This window comes from Anguilla anguilla, chromosome 13 (genome assembly GCF_013347855.1).
Source record: "Anguilla anguilla isolate fAngAng1 chromosome 13, fAngAng1.pri, whole genome shotgun sequence".
Taxonomy (NCBI): Eukaryota; Metazoa; Chordata; class Actinopteri; order Anguilliformes; family Anguillidae; genus Anguilla; species Anguilla anguilla.
This window is the reverse complement of record NC_049213.1, coordinates 26,388,393-26,405,774: the sequence shown is the minus strand read 5'-3', so window position 1 is coordinate 26,405,774 and position 17,382 is coordinate 26,388,393. Positions and strand designations below refer to the sequence as shown.

At 41.3% G+C, this 17,382-nt stretch overlaps 1 protein-coding gene across 1 annotated transcript in view; it reads right to left on the bottom strand.

The window, feature by feature from the left end:
• ptprga (protein tyrosine phosphatase receptor type Ga) overlaps nt 1-17,382 on the bottom strand; it is a 200,072-nt gene that overhangs the window by 180,969 nt on the left and 1,721 nt on the right. The gene's annotated exons all lie outside the window — the stretch shown is intronic.

Genomic DNA, 17,382 nt, shown 5'->3' with positions numbered 1-17,382 from the left:
CATATTCCTACAGCGCTGAAATCCATAATAAAATAAAAAATAAAAAAAATCAATTCAGAGCCTAGCTCACCAGCAAAGGCCTGCAAACCTAAGCCCTAATTAAAACCACACACTGCGATCATCACCTTCAGGCGGAGTTAATACAGCCTGTAGAAAACTGGAACAACACACCCACGATGCACATGCTATCACGCCTATGCTCCCCCAGCGACATGCTCATCTCAGTGTGCCTCACTCCAGCTTAAACAGAAACCACATCTGCGACACTTCTCACGCCATTCGTCTGTACATTAGACAGGCAGCTCTTTAACTGAAGACAGGACTAATGGACTGAGAAGTCTTACTGCATAAAGACTAGACTGCAATACTTAGACTCACTGCACTACAGAGCTGAGACACAAGGACCTTTTGTCTTGTCACTCTAGAGTTCAGGACAACATGCATGGAGACCCCTACCAGTCATGAACTCACAGCCCAATCTGGGCCTTCTACTGACTGGCTACAGAACAGTGCTCTGAAGTAAATTATAAGTTAAAAATGAAAAAGAAAACTATAATGTTACTATTGACACTGGTGTCCGTGCTAAAAGATATAGAAATCAAGCAGAAAAGTTAAGCTTTTAAATCTGATAAAGCATCAGATTTTAAAATGCTAATAACCATGCTTTTTTTTTTTCTTCAAACACTTGAAAAGAGCAGATACATTACTCCCCAGCCCCAAGCTTGGAGCGGTCCAAAAACATTTCCGTTTAGCCGGTAACACTGCTCCGAAATAAGGGCAATCTCTGCTAGACATCTGTGCGATGCATGCCCTCTAATTGGGCTATTAGGTCCCACATTAACTGTGTCTGGGTCCTGCAGCCATTACTAATGTGGGTCTAGAGGATGGATATACTAAACGAAATGGTCTTACACTCCTCTGATTAAGACGACCGGGGTTTCGGTAAACTAATTAACGAGTTAATCATACACGAGTTGTTAAATCATAGGTCACGCATCCAGTGCTCCTTATTTGCAGGCACTTCACCCAGTGCATCTGCACTAGAGAGGGGTGGGAACTATTTATCGCATATTTTTTAATGCCCAAAGGCTATTTACAGCATTGTATTGCACTGGATCTGACCATTACAGAAATCCATAGTGCATATATTATCCAGCCATATTAAAGATTTACTGGGAGAGGAGGGACCTGTTTGGTCTGAGCTCGGAGATGCCGTGCAAGACGTCCAGGGTCATTCTTCAGACTATTAACAGGAGTTATGATGTCCCACATGGCCACTAGGAACAGAATTCTTTTAGTTCCCTGATCGATTTTAGATTATTTCACAGTATATTTCATAGGTTGATAAAGCTGATGGATAAAACTTGGGTGTTGACTAGAAAGAAATCTGTACATGTGCAAAAACTAAAGAAAGAAAGAGAAAAAGAAGGAAAAAAGAAACAGAAGTCCAAATTGACTGGGAATGGATGAAGAAAGAAGAAGCTGCAGTCTGGTGACACCACCGAGGGGAGGGAGGGAAAAACGCACTACAACCTGCCCCCTGGCCCTTCTGTCCCGGTCACCTTTCATTTGGGATCGATACACTCACTAAGTGCTGTCCGACAAAAGGAATATTTTACATTTAAATTCACTTTTAACAAAGCTGGGCGAAGCCCTGCACTTTCATTATGTGTGTGACCTGTGTCCTGGCCAAGTGCAATTTTTCACACAGCGAGAGGAAGAAAAGCAATTTCAGGTTAGGCCCCTATTGGCGTGGGGCACAATTCCTGCATCACCATGGGCAGAAACTGAAAATACCAACATGATTGCTTCAATTACAACCGTATACGTTAGCAGGTAAAGATCTAGCCTAGTTGTAAGCCGCATATTGTTAAGTGTCATTCCACGTATACATTTCAGTTAACACAAACGCTGTCAGAGGACCTCTTTCTCTAAAACGTGCTGCATTAATCCTGAATGCTGTCTTTTCTGCTTTAAGGATGTTAGAAATTCATTTCCTGTGACTGTTTGAAATGATTATTTTTCTTCTCCTTAAGCATCTGTGATGATATGAGAGGAGAATAGGACACTTCCCACACACGCCCACAGAGAACATACTGCTTGTGTTGTGAAGGACTAGCATGTAGGCCTACACATATGCTGGAATAATGATTATCGTACCACAATGTGTATGCAAGACTCATTGCCAGGCAATGATGTTTTCTATCAGCCAAGCAATGCATTCAATCAGTCACTGTGCAGTGCAGAGTAAATAAAATCAATGGATATTGCCCCTGACGGCAAATAGGAAACAAATGTATTAAAATTAACAAATTAATTCTCCGTGGTTTTGAGCTGTGGCATGTAAAGGGATGAGCAATTATATATTATATATCTATATATATATATGTATATATATATAGATCTCCATAATGTTTGGGACAAAGACTTTTTTGTTCTTCTTCTTCTACATTTGTCTCTGTACACCACAATTCAAATTGTTGATTACAATAATAATCAAACAATGTGGTTAAAGCGCAGATTCTCAGCTTCTATTAAAGGGAATTTTTATAGGCCTACATTTTGGTTTCACTCCGTAGAAATTTCAGCACATTTTTATAGTCCCCCATTTCAGGGCAAGTGCAGACTGTCAGCTTAAGTTCCCCATTTTATGGCCCCAAATGTAATTGGACAATTGATTGCCCAGCTGTTTTTTGGCCAACTGTGTGCTGTTGCATCATTAGTTCATGCACAAGAACGCTAACGAAAGGTCTAGAGTTAATTCCAGATGTGGCATTTGCATTTTGAGTCTGTTGCAATTGTCTCTCATAATCAGGACCAAAGAAGAGTCAATGCCAGAAAAGCAGGCCATCATGAGGCATCATAGGTCACAAAACAAGAGGGACCTTAGTGACAGAAGGCAAATTAAAATATTTGCACAGATATGATGGGAATAAACCAGTAATGCCTTACAAAATGAAAATCAGGGAAAATATTGAAACTGATATTACATTCATAAATGACGTATGCAAAAAAATGAGATCACATTCTGAAATTCACATGTGCAAAAGATCACAAAGTAGACACTGTGACTGACAAAGAAAAACAATAGAACATACTGAGCTGAGGTTGCCTGCACAGGCTGCTTGTGTAGAATTTATCTCTCATGGCCTGGAAGTCACCAGTATTCATTTTTCTTCACCCCCCTTCCTCCCCCCCCAAACACTATACACAATAACTTTGTGGCCATCTAGCCATCGTTTTTAGGTTAATGATAATGGCAGAATATTGCCTGTCCCTAGACATTCATGCAGTCTATGGTTTACATGCACCAATCCTTTTTCTTAACAGGTCTGTGGGATTAGTCACAGCAGTAATTTTAGGCAGCAGGGGACATTATTTTTAACTTACCGATTAACTGTGTGTGTACCGATTTGTGTACTGCAGAGGTGCGTATATGCTTTTAATAAAACTTAAGAGTAAATGGCATTTATTTCATGCAACTGTCCTCAATTCTGGTGGTCCATATATCATATTTAGGGGACATACAAAAATAGTTTTCTTCAGTTAGTGTCTGAGAATGGCAAAAAAAAAAAAAAAACATTTATCAGCTTAATTTTTTTTCTTTCTTTTTTTTTTTTGTTGTTTACCTGTAGCCTGAAGCCATGAGTGATGGCTTATGCCCCTGCCACCCCTGCCAGCTACGCTTGCCACCTGTATTAATATTTGTGTCAAACCATTTTAGCTGCTCGCCATCTCCATGAATAGCCATTACAAATCCATTTGGGCTACATCATTATCAGTTCAGGCTGCAACCAAATCCCATTTTCCCTCTGTGAATTCAATTCCCATCATTGGCACCACAAACCACCGGTAGCCGGCTTTCTCTTCTTCCAGCTCCCCGCGCACCAAAATGAATACGTATAGGCATGCATAATCGCAACACATATACTGTGATCATTACGGCGTTGAAAAGACAACTCCCACCCCCCCAGTGGCAGAGAAGCAGGTCGACAGGAGAGGTAGGGGGACAGGAAGGCAGGGGTACGAAAATTAAGCTCATGGTGTCACTGAAAAAATTCCCCTTGAGATATGCGAGACTTGATTTCTCTAGTCACGCATCTCCAGAAGAATCGTACGGCTTGTCAATCACGGCAGGCATCTATGCCATTTAAAATACACCCCAACCCTTTGAAACGCCAGAGCATAACGCCCGTTAATTAAAAAGATTATAATGAGAGTGAATGTGAATTAGGTTGATATAGCAGTGACCCATTACTTAAGCGCCAAAGCTAGTCTAATACCACAGGGCTCTATGACTTTGTTAAGATGAGTAAGGTTGACATGTGTAGCCCTCTTCTTCAAACTGCCATATCTTTTAAGATGAAATGGGCCTATATCTGCCCTCAATTCTAATTGGTAAAACAAAATGTTCCAATTTTTGCACGGGGACGAGCAGGGGACGAAAGGTTTCCATTTTAGAGCACTGAGCTTAATATTGAGCATGCATAACACAAAGCCTTGGGACTCAATACATAACAGCCCATGATAACAGTAACTGTCAATGTCAAAATATACTTCACTTCCATTTACTCTGAGGTATAACCTCTGAAACTGTCTTTTCTTTCTTCTATGAAAGATTTAAATAAATAAATAAATAAATAAATAAATAAATAAATAAATAAATAAATAAAATGCCCCATTAGTCTGAGTATGAGCTGTTCTATGATATGACTATCTTGGTGTGTTCGTTTTGCTAAAATGGACCTTGACTAAACATTGCTACGGCCCTTAAACGCGAACAGAGTGCTGAGGGTCAGGAAATGAGCTGAAAACCTGCTGCTGCAACCCGTTTTTTTATCTTAGTCCTCGTAAAAATCAGGACACATGCTCCATGACTGAATCCCCATCCCAGGACCCCACTTACTCAGAAAAATTTTGTTTCTACACATTATCTTTTTTTTTTTTGTACTTTCATCGTGTATTCCAGTCCAGCTCCAATGAGCCTACAGTGGTTTTCACATGTACTGTAGATACCTCTGGTAAGTTTTCACAGGATTTTATATTATTTTTTTCTCTCCAGGCATAATGCATGTTTAGCTTAAGTTACTGAGATGTAAATTATAAAACAACATGTTTATTCTGTACAGGGAGGGATTAATAACTGCAAAAATGCTGTATCTTTTTATGTACCGGTGATGATTTTGAGTTGTCATGAAAGGGCAGAATAAATCAGCAACAAATTTGGGAATACCTTACAAGCTTTCCCAATCAGCCCCCACCCATCGAGGTCACAGGCACCTCTTTCCACTCTCATGGCGCTGGAGGGGAACTGCAATTTCTACCCAATTTCAGAACCTTGCCCGGCCTTACAAATAATTCTCTTCTTTATTTGCTCCATGAATGACCATCCTTTTGTGTCCGAGATACAGATGAAGACTGAGGATAAGCCTCAGATGACTGCAGCCTTACAGACAGGGCAGACAATCCGCTGCAGACAAGCGGTTTAGAAATGACATTTGTCTGTTTGGATTTATAACCGTTTCTTTGCCCGTTCATCTTAGTAGGAAACTCATGAGTTTATGCCAAAAATGAAAAGTATATCATATGTTGGCAAAATTACAAATTCACCATGTCTCTATCAGACCAAGAACAAAAAAAAACAAAAGACACAGCAATGCTGGTGTGGGTTCATGACTGACAATATATCCTTGAGCCTCAGTGTGGATCAAAGACACATAAATACCTTCACATAGTTTCACTATCCTTGCAAAAATCAAACAAAGAATGCATCCTGTCCATTATCAATATATAGGACTCATTGTGCATAAGTCCCTAATTACATTACTAGCATGCTTAATACCTGCCCTTAGAATCTGAAGCAACATATGTAGAGTACGCTATTTCACATCAGACAAACATTTCTTGCCAGGTTTAAAGGAGCAACGCACTGAGAAATTCAACCTTCTTTAACCACAAATTTTCAAAATCACTGTCCTACTCACATTCTTGTGAATCACAGGCAACCGGAAGTATGTACCACTGCCAAATCACCATGAACAAAACCTAGAATTTTAATAACTGAAACAAGGCAAAATGGATTTTTGTCTTCCCAATGCCATCTGATCTTTTCAAAGTCCTCTTCTAGAATGCAATGAAAACACTTGATTTCATTTTATCAGTGGGAGTGTCCATATCGTTTTCATAAGTGCCTCACAACACCAGCATAAGCATCCACAAATATTCATACTCACCTACATCTGCTACTGGGCCACCAAAGATCACTCAGAAAAACCTCTCTTGGCGACAGCTTCATTGTTCAGAACTAAAAGTAAAACTTAAAGAGCAAACTTTCTGCAGAATTTCTTTAGAATGTAGTCATCATACACAAACCACAAATTCATAATCTCAGAAGACCTTTTTTTTAATTATTGTGGGCCTTGGTCAGCATGACCTTTAAGTAATTCACCTGTCAAAATCCCCAAGAAGTCCTACCTTATTCTCCTGTGCTGACACAGGAGAGACTTGATTTGAGTCAAGACAGAAACTTCGGACTGAAATGTGGGATCTGGGTTCCTTGGCAGCCAGACAGGATTTAACTTTCCATGCATCCTACCCAGAGAGCTTAGGGCTGCAGTCCCTGCTGTAACAACCTCTGCCCTTTTGGGCTCATGGCTACAGTCCTCACTTTAAGGCAGACAGGAACACTTCCACGTGGCAGGGAGGGTGAAGAATGGATCCCGAGCCTCTTCCTCCACGTTGGCTTGGTCTCACAACAAATAATTACAAAATCATCTGATTTGCAGGCAAAGGTAATCTTTCCCCCCTCTAAAGCAGCTTTTTAAAGATCAGAATAGACCAGCGGAAAGAAAATTTTTTTACTTGCAAGTAAAGCAAAAGAAAGGCAGCTGGTGTAAGCAGACTGCAGATGCCCCAACAACCAGAGCAGTTGCCTTGGTGCAATATGGCAGGGGATATCCCTCATATGACGCTATGCCCAATTACGCACTGCCCTACAGAACTTCAGCAGCAGTCAGCACTGGCACCGTCAAAATTTGTTTTCCAGACTGTAGGGAGTGACACCACCAACCGAGAACCTAACTTCAGGATAACAGTTGTTCATGCAGATACTATACTATTACTATGTTCTATTACTCAGTTTCCCTAAGACAAAGGGTTCCACTGCTTCCCTTGCTGACTAATGTGCTGGCATTTCAAATTTTAATGAATATGAACTATATTGGATATCACTTTTCGCTTACATCAGCTGTGTATCCTTGCACACCGGAATGTGGATTTAATAGCTTAAGATGGGATTCATGTTGCTGTAGCAGTCAACAAACACACCACAACACAAGCAAACAGAGAAATCAACGCTTTCTCCTCTCTCCTTCTCCTTTAGAGTTGTGTCCTCTTACTACATCCTGTACTTCCTTGGTAAGAAGGTCACTGCGCCACATTACTTTCCAGGGGCCAAGGCGTTTGCATCATCATTTGGCCGAGAGCTCACACGCGGAGTGGAAATGTAATGATATTTTGTTAGCAACCGGCCATCTGCCACCATCAGTTCGGCCACATGGACAAGTGCCTCCTCGCAACACAATGTAGCCTACTTTGTGACGATGATGAATCTTGTACTGTATACCGTGGATGCACACCCACTGCGCAGGGTAAATCGCTGCCCCACAAAGATGTCATGAACTCCCCGAAAATCTCAGCTTATCAGGTTTGAGCCAGGCCACACCCCTATAGATCAGACACGGGAAATAAATAAATAAATAAATAAATAAGCATGTCAACAGCTAGCAGAACATCTTCTGTGACATCTTGAACATCCTTGAAACAAAGCAACCCAAGTAGAGAAAAACAAAAGCATGGGCACATCTGTGCAAAGAATAAGACTGGAAGGGTGCTTTTGGCAAGGACGTTCCGTGATCATGGAACCAGAAACCAGGGAAACTGTCTCTCCTGATCTTTGTTAATTGTCTCTAATATGCCCCAGAGTCAAATCTAGGCTGGGACTTCATCCTTGTTTAATGGTAATTAGATTTTTTTTCTTTTTTTTTTGAGCATTCAATGAATGCATGTCAAGATGCTGTCACAGTGTGAGAAGCCTAACAGTGACATGGCCTGAGAGCTAGGGAATATTTCCATAGTCCCAAAGCACAAGACTTGACCTATCTAGAAAACAAATGCATGCCCTTCCCATTCAGAGCACTGTTCTCAGATTGGCATGGGTAAATATTTGCTTCACACAAATGGGAGTGTTTGGTATGCAAATAAATAAAAGCGCCTCTGACATTTTGCCACCAAGCCTATTATCTGCAGTGCAAAATACGGCGAACTCACTGAATGCCCACCCTTGAATGCAGCACATCCATTTAAAACTTTTGAGAAGAAAAAAAAACGAGCAAAATCTTGCATACCCAAACAAGAGCTGCCACCCACATGCACCAACACAGAATTTGCCTTTTCAAAAATAGTACCTACTGTATGCTATTTCTGTATTCCTTAAAACAGTGACTGCTCATGTCTACTACTTTCTACTACCACAGCAACACAAAAGTTCCTGCGGCACCTGCTATAGTACAACAGGGGAACCATACATCAAAACAATTCTTCACATATATATCTCACACATTGAAGTCAGGCTTGCAGTGCCATCCAGCCACAGTTCTCGTCTGACACTTGTCTTAACAGGTCTGCCTGCAGTCGCCATTGTGGCGTTCATCAGCGATGAGACTGCAGATGGAGACTTGGACACTCAAGTGTGACACACGGAACAGGGTGTTGACCCAGCCGTCAGACGGCCTCGCAAGAAAGAGTGGCGGCATTTGCAGTCACGTACGGTCGCGCCTCGCTTCAAAACGCACCTTTCCAGCGCGCCTGCGTGCTTCCTTTTCACTGATGCGTGTGCCAAAGCTAAATGAGGGGGTGGCAGTGGGGGCTGTGGGTGCAGCACCTACAAGTGTTACACACTGTTCCACCTGACTGGATTCCATCGAGTCTGTCCTCTGGTCATCCATCCTGCCGGCTGGTGGGTCTGCGGGAGCCATAGGTGATTAAGTGCAGAGAGATGGCTGTCGCTGCAGCGTAAATCTGAGGGAGTTTCAGGTGGAACGCAGAGGATTGTCCCTCTGACAGGGAGTAAGATGAGTGGAACCCTGGGCTCACTCTTCCGGGTCCTCCTTCAACTGTCCACTCTTTTTGGGGGCCCCAACACCACCATGTGCTGACAGCATGGAGGACAAAATATGACACTCCAAGGTAAAAACAAATGGGGGGGGGGGGGGGGTGCTGGAAAGGAAGGAGTCTGAGACAGCCAGCGACAGGAATGACACCCCACTAGTGACTTAGACAGGAGATCATGCCTTAAAAAGAAACCTGACCTTGAAACGTGAGGGAATTCTCTGTATCTCCGCGGTTTTAAATTGACTATATGCCGTGCCATGAGAGCTTTCTGGAAGTTCCTGGTATTCTGGCCACATCAACAGGGCCCAGTACACCTGTTGTCACATGTCAGAGGAAGGAGGATGAGGGGAAAGGCCAAACAATACCATGGGAGGCTGGCCAGAAGGCTTCAGATCGTCACAGCGAATAGCAATGCTCACTGCCGAATTAATTTCACGGTGGTTTATTTGAAAACACCCCACCTGTGCAGAGTTTAATGTGCACTATATTCTGCACTCCCTGCTACACTGATTGTTTTTAATACCCACAGTGCAAGTGTGGATTGATATGAAAACGCGCTGCTGTCAGTTTGGCCTCCAGTTGAGCGCAAAGCTATCGCCGGGTTCCATCACAGTCTGGTTGCCGTGGTCACAGTCTCAAGCTTTCATTCTCTCTCACCTCTCACTTCCACAGTTCTCACTGAATCGCGTCTTACAATTCTGAATAGCATCGGGTATTTTATTAAGGAGAGCCTTTTATCTGAATGTGCAAAAATAAATAAATCAATAAATAACTTGTGTGCTTTTTTCTCTCCCTCACACTATAAAAATTGAGATACCCTTCCTGTTAAATTAAATCATTAAAAAAAAAGGTTTCACATAAAGATGTTAAGTGCTTTGGGTGACCTGAGGATTGCACATGTTCAGAATCATGGAAAACAATGGTTCTGAAATGCTCAAATGTCATAAGAAAAGGCCACAATATTCAAATACCTGGTTAATTAGAGGTCCTCCACAGGGGGGAATAATGGAAGTTTCCATTGAGAAACCAAACACATTTATTAGCCAAAGGTGGTATGTCAAAAGAATCAATAGGGTACCTATTAAACATTACCAACCTCTGTACTGCTCCACTGCTCAAAATAGTAAGTTACAGATTTATTCAGTTATAATCTTCGAAATGAGCCTTAACAAGCAAACAATTTTTGTCTCAATACCAGTCAACAGGGAATAGTGAAAATATTTAATAATTTTATTATTTATTTTTTTAAAGATTATTAATGGCAGACAAGACATAGCTACACTGATCATGTCAAGTTCACATGCTTTAAAACCCTGAGTAAACATTCCATCTCTTTCAAACATGATTACAGGGAAATTGTGAAGTGTGTCACCCAGGAGACGTCCCTGACTATATTTTTCCATGAACTGAAAATCTTTTCATATCTTGAGAAGATGTACAGGGGGAAAAACTGACAACCAGGCCCTTGCCTAATTTTCTTCCACAGAACCAAAATTATTTTGAATATTGGCAGCTGGGTAATCGGTTTAGGTCTGAACTTGATTGTACACATTTTCTCCAACTGTTCAATACGGGAGTGACTGATTATCTGACATGTTTTGTGAATGTGCAAAACAAAAGAAAGCCAATTTAGCAGCAGAGACCAAGAGCATTAGAGTTGAAACGGCCTCCCAGAAGTAAGACAAATTGGGCGCTGCTGCAGAATCCGCAGTCCGTATTCCAATCTCTCCAAAGAGGAAGTGTCTCCCAAGCATTAAAGTGGAAAAACCAACGCCACTGCGAGAATTTAATGAGGAGACTCTTGTTCTCTCTGGCCTGCCGATGACTGTGTGACAGCAACGCTTCTTGGCGTGTGGGTGTTTTTTCCTCTCCTTGGAAAATGAAGCAGAGATCAGAGTAACAACCAGCCATACTCCTTCATTCACCCTAATGCACCAAACAGCTTCCGTGAAAACTATACATAGTATTTCTCTAGTCTGTTCAGTTATTGGGATCACTTTCCTTCTTTTCAGTCTTATTATTTTTCTGCACAAAAAACAAACAGCGTCTTACAGGCAAGCCTTTCTAACATGGGGGAATTAAATTCCTTTTGTTTCAGGAGCTTTTTCACAACTCATCTAAAATGTAGGAATACATCAACACCACAATGTGTGATCTGTTCATAAATAATAATAAAAAAGACTTAAAACGAAAGAAAAATGTCTTGCGTAACCTTCATAACCCTTACCTGCATGCACTTCAAGTGGATCTAGTCTTTCAAAATAAGAAGACTATGGTCAAGGCCAACAAGTTCTTCACACATTTGTAAACATTTCATTCATTTGGGTGAAAACTGCCAACTGGTAACAGGGGAGCAATTACTGCCTTTAATATGACTAATCTGTGTCCACGTAACAGCACCGTATCCATAAACACTGAGAGAACACACTAACAATAGGAAGAACAAAACAGAAACTATGATGTCTGGATCAAGGGAGCCCAACTCGCTTTAACTAAAATACAAAGGAAGGAGTAGCTTTACTGTACTTTGGATCTATGCAATTGTTAAATAATATGAGCTCAGAAAGCATAAGGACCAATTCAGAAACAATGGGAGCCGGGCCAACTGCTGTGCCACTGGCACCAAATGGCGCACTGGAATTGTTTCCACACCTCAGATCCTGGAAACCTTTGAGAGAGACACTTGGATCATTAAAAGTCATCCAAGCATTTTTACAGTAAGCATAGTTTCTGGGTGGTGTATCCCCTTTTCGAACAGTCCTATGGAGCAAATCCATTTGTCCCTTAAAAGGGAGAAATAATACAATAACCACCAGTCTAGGGTAAGCATACCGAAGCATTCTACAGTGTGTATGGCAACAACAAATCATTCAAAGAAAAATCCAACAGTGGAAAAATAAGTATGTCCTTTACACTAAACACACCCTCTAGTGGCAGTTACAATGGTACCCCAAACATCAGAACATCAGAAGAAAACATAAACAGTGCTTATTAATATATAAGAAGTACAACACTGTACATTATGAGAAGCTCATGATATTTTATCTTGGATATTCCTCTGAATCTCAGTCCTTTCATATAGCCTATATTTTTCTTTTTTGTTTGCAACACAGTTAATCACATCTCTCTCTCTCTCATATGCACGCTGATAACCCAGACTGTATTTTTTTTATAGTTCATTTTATACTTCTTTGGAAAATAAATAAATAGATACATAAATTAATTAATTTATTAAGCAATCAATCAAATATTTGCCAATGTGCATAATATCAATGCAAAGTGTGTTTTCAGAGACACTCTAGGCCCACTGCCTGTCGTTCTCCACTTGAGCTTAATGTAAAACTTCAAGCACTCAACTGAGAAAAATACTGTAACAAGAAATATACAAAAGTATCAAACTGCATATTACAACTCAACACAGTAGATTCACTGACCATACAATTCTCTCCTTTTTATGATTTTCACCCTGCATGTAACAGTTTTGATTTTGGTTAAGTTGCTTAAATGCATGTTAACCAACAATTTCCTGTGCCCACCTTGGATATCTTGGATATTGTTGCAAACACTGCCTTAAAAGAAATGCCAACAGTCCAAGAGATATTGCTAAAAAAAAAGTTATGAAATAAATGGTTTTTACAATATTCCATTTCACAACCGAAAGAAACAAGAGTGTAGACAATGTGCATGCTATGGTTTATTTGCCATCTGTTGGTCAAGGTATCTCGCTTGTTAAGGGTGAACCCACAATGCATTGCATGGAATTTGTGTCATAGTTACAACCACAACAAAACAAAACAAACAAAAAAAATTTGAGCACTGTGCAGTCCGTTCGTCTGTAAGAGACTGGTTGTTAAATAGAAACCAATCTGGCCTTGATTGCATTTACGAATAAGCTCCTGACTACATTTGTAATTTGATAAATTCAAAACCAGCACCGGTCTAGACTTTAACTTTAAGGACACTGCCCAATCTTCTTTCTGACAGAAGAAACTAAAGGCTTAGCAGGGCAATGGATCAGGTCCTGTCACAATCATAAAATGAACAGCATTCAAGCTGATGATCAGGCTGAAAAGGAGTGTTCTGAAACTTCGCTTATTGAAGAGGTAGGTGGGGAATATCTGGCTCTCTCCACAGAATTCCTGACATATCCCTTCAGTAAATTCACTGCCCGCCCCTGCTCAGGCTAGTATCTATGGTTCCTCAGCAGGAGGGGGTGGGAGGTGTGGAGTGTGGGTGGTCCAAAAGAGACAGCACAGCAATAAAGGCAAACAATGCATCAATCTAAAAGCATAACCTGACAAAAATAAAGAGATCAATATTCCCATTTTATTCCAATATGTATGCCTTTGTTTTATCATTATTTTTTTCAGTAATATTTTTAAGTAGCTGATGGGAGGAGGAACCATGCAAGTATGTGCTTTTTTATCATTTTGATGGTACCTTTCACAATCGCAGAATGCAGGTTTGAACAAAAGAGCTGTGATTTCATTCTGGAGAGAGGAAGAGCAAGGTTTTAGGTACGCGGAAGAGCACTGACACTTCTCTTTGGACAAGCAGCCCTTGATGTGTTCTCTGTTTATTCTGCCCTTCCATTTATTCTCCTGCGTGTCTGTGGCATCTGATAGTGGGCCTCCAGAGTCAGGGCCGACACACTGTCAGATGAAGCACTTTAACAGCATCCCATCCTCCCAACTGACATCCTCTTTAGCAGAGAAACTCCAGCAGCTGTCACAAGGGGCCGGAGTTTGCCCCGCTTTCCGCCTCCGACAGAGCGCAGTGGGCATCGCTGCCACGCCGTCCTGTCCTCCTCATTACACGGCCCGCACGCTGCCAGGGCCTGCCGGTGTGTGTGTGTGTTGGGGGGGGGGGGCGGGGGGATGGGACAGCGTGAAAGGGGGTGGGGTTCGTGGAATGTTGAGTTGAGTCATCTACAGCACATTTACCAGTCTCTGCTCCCCCAGCCCCTCCCTTCCACCCCCCACTAAAAAAAGAGCTTCGTCTGATAACAGCGCCAGGGCGTGCTTCCACTTCAGAGGATCTGGTCACCCCTGATTACTGCCCCCGATTCAGCTACAGGGAAGTGGGTGGGGTGGGTTGGGGGGTTGTCACGCTGTGCCTTTCTGTCTTACAGCGCCATTCAAAGGGCCAACAGCATTAGCGCTAAACATCTTCAATTAATAGCTGTCTTCTTTAATCCTCGATCGTGGGCTAACGGAGGGTCTGTATCTAACGGCGGGTCTGTATCTAACGGCATGAAATTTGCTACTCGCAGAGGGGCCAGACAGGAAGCCAAACTGACGCTCATGCAAAAAATTGAACTGGTGCTCAAAAAAGTAAATAATAATTGGAGGGAGCCAAGGGCAGACTGGAGTCTGAATTCTAAAACCTTTGAGAGAATAATGGGAAACTCCCACCCTTCCTATAGAAAATAATAAAACATACATTGTTTGGGTGTTCCTGAGCTGAAACAATGAAACAGCCACATGAGGGAACACTGTTGAATGAAGCCAATTATACAACACTCCATTAAACTTAAAAGCAACGACAGGGCAAAGGAAAACACAGTTTCCAATCTTCTGAGCACAGCCAACATTTATCTGTTTCCTGGGAACATACTTGCATAGCCTCTGAGCAAATACTGCTAAAAGTTATTTAAGGCAGCAGGAAGAAGACATGGACGACCACAACACCAGCAAAATAAATGCACCAATTTCTCTACAGACAGAGCCTGCTTTCTCCCTCAAAATGCACAGTGTATTTTACACAACATAACGGAAGCTTCAGAGCGGTCACACAGAGCCTTTGGTACATCAAACAGCTCCATTCGAAAATCACCAGGCAGGCACATGCACCTCGTAACCCGCACAGTTAACTCCCCGGATCAAAATATCTTTTTAATCAATCTATTAGGATGCTCGCTGACGACGACAGGCCCAGTGACTGATAAAGAGACCTTGCGGACATTATAGCTGCTTTGGTCCTGCATTAGACAGATAATGGCTTGTGCTCAGATGATGATGATGATGATAATGTTGTTACTGGGGCCAAGAGCACATCCAATCGCCCAAAATGCCAAGCCCGATGGTTGCACACCAGGGATTTAAAATTTCAGCTCTCGCTCAAAATGGATATTAAACATGTTATCTTATTGGATTAAATTCACAAAAGCCATTCTACCTCACCAGAAGGAGGGGAAAAAAGATTTGCCAGCCTATGCATTTTCTGTAGTGCTACAATAGCCATCTCATTTTCTAGAGAATACAGCGTATTAGTTATATTACCAAAAAAGGCAATCTTTTACTATTGTCACCTGCGATTATGCCCGGAAATAGAAAATGCAACTTGTCAAATTGTTAACTCTGTGGCTGCCCTACAGGGTTCAGAGACTGCATCAAGCTCAGAGGAGCTGTGTGGCGTGAGATGCCTAGATTGATGCTCAGCAATTTTATATTACCACCAGATGTTTCAAGGTTTCAGTGCAGAGTCAGCAGACTGGCCATTGTCAGACAAAGAAGAGGCTAGACACTTGTTTGCAATAGCCAAGCAGGACCCACTACAATAAAATGGCAATGGTCTCCATTTTTTACCAGCCCTTCTGTTGTTGCTGCAGCAGTGGCCAGTTTTCTGAAACGTCTATGCAGACCGACTAGCCACACAACACAACACAACATCCAAAGGGCTATGACCACTACAGGTCTCCCAATCTACCTCTCCATCGCCTTCCCAAATGCTATATACTCTGACACCATGGCATCATCCAGGGATGAGGAGTGGGCTGGACACGGATGAGGACATCAATATGACAATAAGTCCTATACTGCAGCATCTGCCCTTCAGTTTTACTGCGTCTTACATTTACAAAGACAACTCTTTTAATAAGAGTTAGACATCGATAAACAGACATTAAATAACTGACTCATCACCCAAAAAATGAATTTCACACACACATATATATATAATATATATATAAGCTTTTTTATTATAAAACACACCTTTCAAATTCACACCTTGCCAAGACAGAATGAGGAATGAAAACTGGAAGATGAGGAGTTACATTAGAACTAGGATCAACTGCTGAAGGGCAAGATTATAAAAATAAAAAATAACTTAATAGTAACATGAATACTTTTTCCTAAACATAAACGGTACAAATAGTATAGCCTAATAAAAAAAGGAGAAGAATCCCTATGGTCTACTGAATTTTGTTTCTTTTGTCAATTCATACACGAAGTGAAATGCAGATGCCATTAGTTGTGCAATGTAACTCTTTCTAATCACATGCTAGTTTTAAGAAAGGCTAGGCTTTCCCCTTAACGAATTGTAAATTAAGAATTTGAAAATGTGTCCAACTGAGATGATCCAGCCTGTCTTCCATAACTTGTGTTGCACCATATAGCCATTACTAAACAAAACGACAGCGGGTGTTAATTTAAAATAAGCTGTTTAATCGGCAGTATATGAGTGATGCATGAATGTAAGACACAAAAACGACATATACTGAAAAACTCTAACCGATTTAGCCACTTTTTTGTAAAGTTAACGAAGACTTTTTACACCATTTCTATTTTATATCAGATCGCGAGGCAGCCTGAGGGAGGCTACCCGATTTTGTGTTCTTCCCCGGCAGCGCCCCCAAAATGTAATTATTTCAGTTTCTGAGAAAGTGGTTCCAGAGATATGGCTGAAATCGAGAAGAAATCAATATAAAGATGATGAATGTTTATTTTACATCGCGGCAGTCTCAAATAAGTCTCCTCAAGTATTTCAACGCAAACACCACTTGATTTACTGTAAAAATGTATGCTTTGCTAAAGTTTGCGTTACAAGAGGCTACAGTTTACGTCTTTGATTTTTATGAGTTATTAGCCACCCACATAAAATATCGCAGAGACTGTACAGCATACCACTACCTAACAACTGATGCAGTTTTGTATCACACGCGCAGTCACATTAAATGACTGCATATAACCTAAGTAGACGATGACTGCAATAATTAGGAGCCTATAATTCTACTTTGGTTTTACTAAAGCATTTGCGCTTAGTATCGTACAGATAACCACGTCCACTTGGTTCACTTCTTCCTCACAGGCAAGTAACTTCATGCAAGATAGCTACTTCTTTAACCGCTGTCGTGGTCATAATCTCAGTTGAAAACAAATTTTAAAAAATCCATTGTGCCTCTCATCCAAGGTCATAAAAATAACAACAAAA